This window comes from Boleophthalmus pectinirostris, unplaced genomic scaffold (assembly GCF_026225935.1).
Source record: "Boleophthalmus pectinirostris isolate CB_2022bp ecotype Guang Dong unplaced genomic scaffold, ASM2622593v1 HiC_scaffold_2, whole genome shotgun sequence".
NCBI classification, from domain to species: Eukaryota; Metazoa; Chordata; class Actinopteri; order Gobiiformes; family Gobiidae; genus Boleophthalmus; species Boleophthalmus pectinirostris.
In genome coordinates, this window is record NW_026571152.1 from 9543819 (window position 1) to 9550867 (window position 7049).

The 7049-nt window shown below is 38.3% G+C and overlaps 1 long non-coding RNA gene across 2 annotated transcripts; it reads left to right on the forward strand.

Annotated features, from left to right (window-relative positions):
- Nucleotides 1-721: 721 nt before the first annotated feature.
- Nucleotides 722-2273, forward strand: LOC129409363 (uncharacterized). 2 transcript variants are annotated; one of them, XR_008632372.1, is made up of 6 exons: nucleotides 722-870; nucleotides 938-1026; nucleotides 1095-1177; nucleotides 1252-1319; nucleotides 1384-1776; nucleotides 1886-2273. It is a non-coding gene; the product is annotated as an uncharacterized LOC129409363 (long non-coding RNA). The 2 variants fall into 2 exon arrangements; XR_008632371.1 differs by having other exon boundaries at nucleotides 1095-1319.
- The last annotated feature ends 4776 nt before the right edge of the window (nucleotides 2274-7049 follow it).

Consider the following 7049-nt stretch of genomic DNA (forward strand, 5'->3'; position numbering starts at 1 on the left):
GACAGAAATGGGAGACATGTCAAAGCAAAGAAGCCAATGTGAAAAGAACACAAGATCATACAGTATGTCTGGCTCTTTTGGACATTTGAGGATTCAGTGGGAAATCAAGATATGCACAGGAGCCTCTTGTTCCAGAGTTCTCCCCGAGGTCCGGGCTGGGTCTGGAGGGCTGCTGAGGTCCTGAGGTGGGACTGTCGCGTGTCCAGCTCAAGAGACAAAGCACCATGGCCTGTGTTCTCTCCATGCATCTCCACGATGACCCGTGTGTGCTGTCCACCAACCTGCAGGAAACACCTCTGATGTCCCCTGTATCCCCGAGTAACAGCCCCTCAAAGTGACAAAAAAAGAATATACAGTACAGGTAAGTTTTTATATAAATTTACAGTATGAAGTTGTTGAAGTACAGTACACTTATTTCTCGTTTTTTTCTTACAGTGAGATGGAACTTTAGACTGCAGGCTGTGGAGAGGGAGGAGGCTTCTATCCATGTTATACAAAATACAGGTACATTGTCGACAACAATGAATTGCATTTGTCTCTCTAAGTATATTAAATATTTCTGTTTTTGTTTTTTGTTTTTTTTTCTGTGTTCCCAGAGTCTGCCTGAGGTCCAGGCTCAGGTCGTGTGTCCAGCTCAAGAGACAAAGCACCATGGCCTATGTGCTCTATATTCTGCATGAGGACCTGTGTGTGTGTGCTGTCCACCAGCCTGCAGGAAACACCTCTGATGTCCCCTGTATTCTAGAGCAACAGTCTCCGAAGCAACACTGAGCCAAAACAACATGTGTGGCAACTGAATGACAGCACACATTTTTCCTGTCGTTTCGGACTTAAATACAGGACTATATGACAAAGATATTGGACAAAATGGTGAGTACTGATTCATTATTACCACATTACTTTACGGAAAAATAATACTTATTTCTTTTCTTTTGAGCTTCCAACATCAGGCAAGTGTGATCCTGCAGAAAGAGAGGAGGGAGGGAAAACACTGAAGGAAACAAAAGCAAAGAATATATAGCAGAGGTAAGTTTTTTGTTTATAGTATTGAATTATTGAAGTACAGTACCTTTACTTGTCTTTTTTTCTTACAGTGAGATGGAACTTTACAGTGGGGGCTGTGGAGAGGAGGAGTGGAGGAAGGAGGCTTATATCCATGTTGTCGTACAAAATACAGGTACACTTGTGAGTTCTATGGATTGTATTTGTCCCTCCTCCAAGTATAGTGAATATTTGTGTTTTTTACACAAGGTCCAGGCTGGGTCAGGAAGGAGGCTGGTGTCCTGAGGAGGGACTGCCGTGTGACTAACTCACAACAGGTAAGTTTTTTATATTTATAGTATAAGTTATTCAAGTACATTTATTTTGTGTGTTTTCTTCCAGTGAGATAGTACTGTGAAGAGGAGGAGGGGAGGAAGGAGGCTTATATCCACGTATCTTATATCCAGGGACAGAAATGGAAGGCCACTGCCAAACGTGTCAGTGATATTCAGGCTTTCTCGGTGCCTCTGTCTCTGTATGCGATTCAGCTCTGATGATCTCATAGTGACCCTGCACCCCATTTCGGCCTTTATTGCAAAACTGGCTGACGCCTGTATCTAAGTGGATGTGGACACTTTTCAGCCTCTTTCCCACACTTCTGCTGAGCAACAGCGTTCACACAGGTTGTGCCCTGTCCGAGCGGCGCATGGCATCCTTTACCAACACCGTAATGCTACACAACACAGTGAACACAAGGCTCTGGGAAACCTGAACATTTTCCTTAAACACCATAATGTAAGTACTGTAATGCACTGTCCTTACGCACAACTCATTTGTAAGTGCATTCATGGTGGACAACAAAATGTATTCTATTTAATTGACTTCTGGTTTGTTGTCTTCTTAGATTCAGGAGTAGGACCAAGCCTCAACCTCCCCCTGCTCCTCTCCAGCAAACCAAGCTCAGCTCAACCGCACCTTCAGTTACCCAAAAGCCCTATTTATACAGGCCTATCCCAACAACACCGTCTGTCTCTGCTCTCTCGACCCTCTCCCTCCCACCCCGTACCTCTCTCTCTCTAGTCTCTAGCCTCTAGTCTCCTCCCAGCCATCACATCTCGCCATCGTCAAGAAATATCTTTACCGTATTCCATTGTTGTGACGTGGTCCTTGCTAGTGAAATACAACTGTGTGTCTGAATATGAAGACTTTCTGTCCGATATTAAGTCACGTGTCAACTGCCCCAGCCTAAACTTGACCTCAGCAAGCTGATAAGAACATTCGCAGCCAACAGCATAAGCAATGTTTACTCTTGTATGTCGTATTTGAATAAACCCTTATTTATTCACACTATTTAACTTGCCTTCAGTTATTCCACTTGTATTTATTTATTTTTTTCATTTTAGTTCTAGCTGAAGATAAGAAATATGTTTGCATGCATAATCTAGTTGTTTTTGCATTTCTACCATCAGATGCCACCAAAAGATATTCAAACTGTAATAAATGTAATAGCTGCAATATTCTTATCAAAGGCCTACTGATCCTGAATCAAGATACTGATTTCCTCCTCCACCAGCCATAATAAAGCTGTTCTCCTGAGTGCGGAGCGTCTCTCAGGTAGGTGTGCTGATGCAAGCACAGAGGTTTCAACACACAAACTCTGCATATTTAGGTTGAGCTGCTCCATTGTGTTTTTTAAACTCCACATGCCTTCAGTTGAATCATTTGAATAATTTCAGTTCTGGGATTGCCTTTCTCCAGTGAACTAAAGGTAAAAGGTAGCCGTTAACATGAAAAATATAGCTTCATGACATCACAAGGTGGAACAGAGCAGTTTGAGCTTTGGAAATGTAGACAGACTAATAATAAAGGGTTACTCAGACGTGTGAATGAAACAAAAACACAAGTCAAAGTATGTTTTTGAGGAGGTAACAACATTCATTTAACACGGTTTAAAGCTCACAAGAGTCAATTTTGCTCAATATAGGACCTTTAATATGTTTCAAATTATTTATCCATCTTTTTTATTATTTGTGTTAATTTATTTTCTTCTGTTAAGTGCAATTAGCCAGGTGTATGAACTAGTAAGTAACTAAATAGCTAAATAGTATATTATTTGAGATATAAAGCAATGATTAGCCTAATTTAAACAATTCAAAAGGCATACTCTTATTACATCAGAAAAAAATATAGACTAACAGTTATGTTATATCACATTTTTATGTTATTTTGTAATCTGGCTATTTGTGTTGGTGCTGTTAAGTAGCTCCCTTATTGATAAAATGTACTAAATTGCAAATGTTATGTTTTGCTCACGTTTCTGTTAAGTTTTTAGGATACTCTTGCATTACCGGGGTGCGCCAGGAGGTGGCAGTGTAGTGAGTAAGTCGCGGGTCTCCAGCCACGGCCCTTCTTGAAAAGTTTTGTGCCGCTCCTCTTCATACAATGAAGCGAGGCCAAAGCTCACTGCTCACTGTCTTTATTTTTCTATTATTCAGGTAATCTAATGTGGAATGTGTACATACAAGAGAAATGTATTTTATTTTGGTTGTTTAGAGCCTATATACAACTGGTTTTGATAAAGATAGATCGCGTTAGTTTGTGAAAAGCTCTGCTATTCACCGCAGTAGGAACATGAGGTTTTGTAATGGCGGCGCCCCTTCGCAACTTGAACTTTTTTTTAATAAGCATGTAGTATCCCGGACTATTTGTATTGTTCTTCATATATATCATTTCTGATTAACAGTTAAGATAAAAAAAAAAAAAGGTAAATTTAAGGTTGTTGTTTTGATTGTAAAATGAGTAAATGTGTAAGCCGAACTGTAAAAATATGAATAATAATTCAGTTAATCGTCAAGTAAGAAAAAGGTACTGTTTAGATATACAGATATATACATGTAGTTGAGTAAATATACATTTTTTCGGTAATTGGACAGTATGTGTGAGGTTAGAACATAGGTTGGAACATGTATTGTGAAGAAACCAAATTATTGATAAATGTGGACTAAAATGTAATTTTGTTTATTTTGTAAATAAATATACAATGAAGCGAGGCTGCACAGAACCAAAGCTCACTGCTCACTGTCTTTATTTTTCTATTATTCAGACGCATTCTTCTGTGCGGGTCTGCCCCCTAGACCGGACCCGTAACAGTTATGTAGGTCAACAATGCTCAAATCACAACGGTCATTCTGCCTTCAAATCTTATTAACGTTTTTGCCGATAAAGATGATAAAACCGTTTTTCCTACCCGGCACTCAAAATGTTTCTTCTTTTAATATGAGAACATTTTTATATGAATGAAATCTCACTCCGTGGATGTCTCGGTGTAATATTCAGAATCGCGAGGAGCTGCACATTTTTGGCTGTGAGGATTCAGACTCAAGTCAATCACATATGTGCTCTGAGTTGAAGAGCAAGTACAGGCCTCACGCTGGTTTTCAAACACAGGCCTAGGAGTTTATTTTCGGATTAATATGAGACAAATGAGAAGGAAACCAGCAGTTAGTTTCCTTATTTCATTGGTGTAGGAATAGAGTACATAATTCCATCAGAGAAAGTTGCATGGAAAAAAAAGTTTAAGTTGTTTATTTTGGATTTGGGCAGCTGGAACATACTCTACGGCAGTGGAGTAGATGGGTGTAACAATATTCAATCTGATGCACTTTACAGATTATTTTTAGTACAATTCAGGCCTTATAAATGATTGAACTACACACTTTTACACTTGCACATCTAATAAGTGAGGAAACGTCATCAGTTTTATCAACTTTTTCATAGGCAAAATCAGACAGAGCTTTGCAGAGTGCAAGTGCACCATATTAAAGCAAAGATTGCAATTTTAGAATTGTCAACAAAGTAGTTATTTAACTTTTTCTCCCTTTGCTACATAATTCCATATATCTTACTTCACATATTCCATATATTTTGTGTATACAAAATGTAGAAACTAGAAAGTAGTAAAAGTAAAGACAAAAAAAAACAAAAGAAAAGAAAACATTGAATGAGATGGTGTGCCCAAACTTTTGGCAGGTAGTGTATAAAATATAATGTAAATTAACAGGCCTATAATGTTGCACTTCAAAATCAGCAAAATTTAAACTCAGTACTATATGAATGATTTGGTGAACCTTTAAAAATGTTTGAAGAAGTGAAGAATGGAGGCACTAGTTTGAAGGTGTTTGCACAGGTAAAGAGAAATAGCCAGAATAACATAAGACAGCGTAACAGATGTAAGAATTAGAAAATGTGTGCAATAAAACGTCAAGTGAAAAGCAGCCTTCTGTACAGTGGCCCCTGTGATCCTGTAGATCCAGAATTAAAGCCAGTTGTCAGTTTACGTGGGGCCATTGAGTGAAATCAGTGTCGCAGCTTTTGGCTGATTTGGAGCTAAACGTAGGTAGTGGAGGGATGAGTGGTGAGCTAATGATGTAACACATTTGATATTGTGAATGTGAACCACTTGAAAGGGCTTATATTGTGGTATTTTCTGATGTACGTTCTAATGTTTCCACATGAAAAACAAAAGGTGGAGTTGTTTTGTTTGACTGACACATGTTTAACACACAAAGCCTGCACATTCAGGCCGAGTTGAGACTCTGGTCTACCTTCTGTTGTCATGTAATACAGGAAGTGATCCTATATTATGCATTATTCAAGCAATTTGAACTGGTTTTTGGACACTTAAAGGTGCATTGTGTAACTTTTCTGGTTGTGGTCCGTGACCTTCTTGTTTCTGTGGATTTGTCATTGCTCTGCCTCGAATATTCCACAGTATGACATTAAATAGCTCTACAGTACATTTATCCAATTACACTGTAACTTGGTCTGGTTTTGTCTCTGTGATGATAGAAAGGTTTAATACCGGTCCGTGTACCATTCGTTCTTTAGAATTTCAATTAAGAATGAGAACAATAAAATGGGAAAACAGTTTGTTATTTCATTATTCCATTTCAGTGTCAAACAAAAAACAGATTTCGACTTTTATTTCCAATATTTAATTTAAAGTTTATTTCAAATACGACCAGTCAAAAACCAGTCTCAGTGCCTATTTAATGTTGATAGTTTATTCTCTCTGGTTTATATGTATGGCTCCCTGGTGCCAGATTCGCTCAAGGCCTTGTGCTGGTTTGATCTTAAACATATTGATATTGCAAGGAATCAGTATTCACAAAAATAAAAATGCAATGCAAAGTTCTCCATATGAATAGAAATTAAGAGTGTTTTTGAAAGTGGATGCAAAAATGGCAGATTTTATTCAGTTTACTTATTATGAAGGCCTTTAACCCAGTTTGGTCTTGGTGTAAATTTTAATTTTGCTTGACTCATTGTGTCAAAAAATTTTAATATTGCTATGATATAGTTCACGATACAACATATAGTTCTCAAATATCGTTATCTCATATCATTCGGCCCTTATTATAAAATGTATCAGACTACACATTGCACTCAAATTTTTCTGTGTAAGGCTGCATGATAGTTTGGTGTTCATATATAATACATTATATAATATGCGGCCCCTGACCAATGCTGATTTTATAACTTCTGCCTCTGGTCCAATTGAGTTTGATGTCCCTGATCTAAAACAACTTAATGAAAGAAACACAGTTCACTGACTTCCTGTGGTACCCAGCGGGAGCTGATGTCGTTGTAAACATCAACACATCAAAGAGTAAGCACCTCCTTTGGATAGCGGCACATCACATTAGAGAATAGCAGATTTAAATAAATAAATAAATAAAAGTATGTGGTGCTGCGGAATACATGCGTCACCAATTAAGAAAATAAAATGGGAGAACAAAGCAAGCTGGTGGTTGGAACAATGACATCTTGAATACAGGATGAAGATGATTCAAACGTGCACAAATGACTCCAAATACAACTTAGAGAGGGTCAGTGAGAAGAAAAATATAAAAGCCGATTTTGCAGAACAGGTCTTCAGCTTGTAACATTCCAGAAGTGGCACATCACCGACATCGGAGGTACTAAGTTGGCGGACTCCGGTCAGGACCCAAACACAATGACAGCCGGACCGAGACAAAAATCTCTCTTTCTAGCCTTTTTTTCATAGC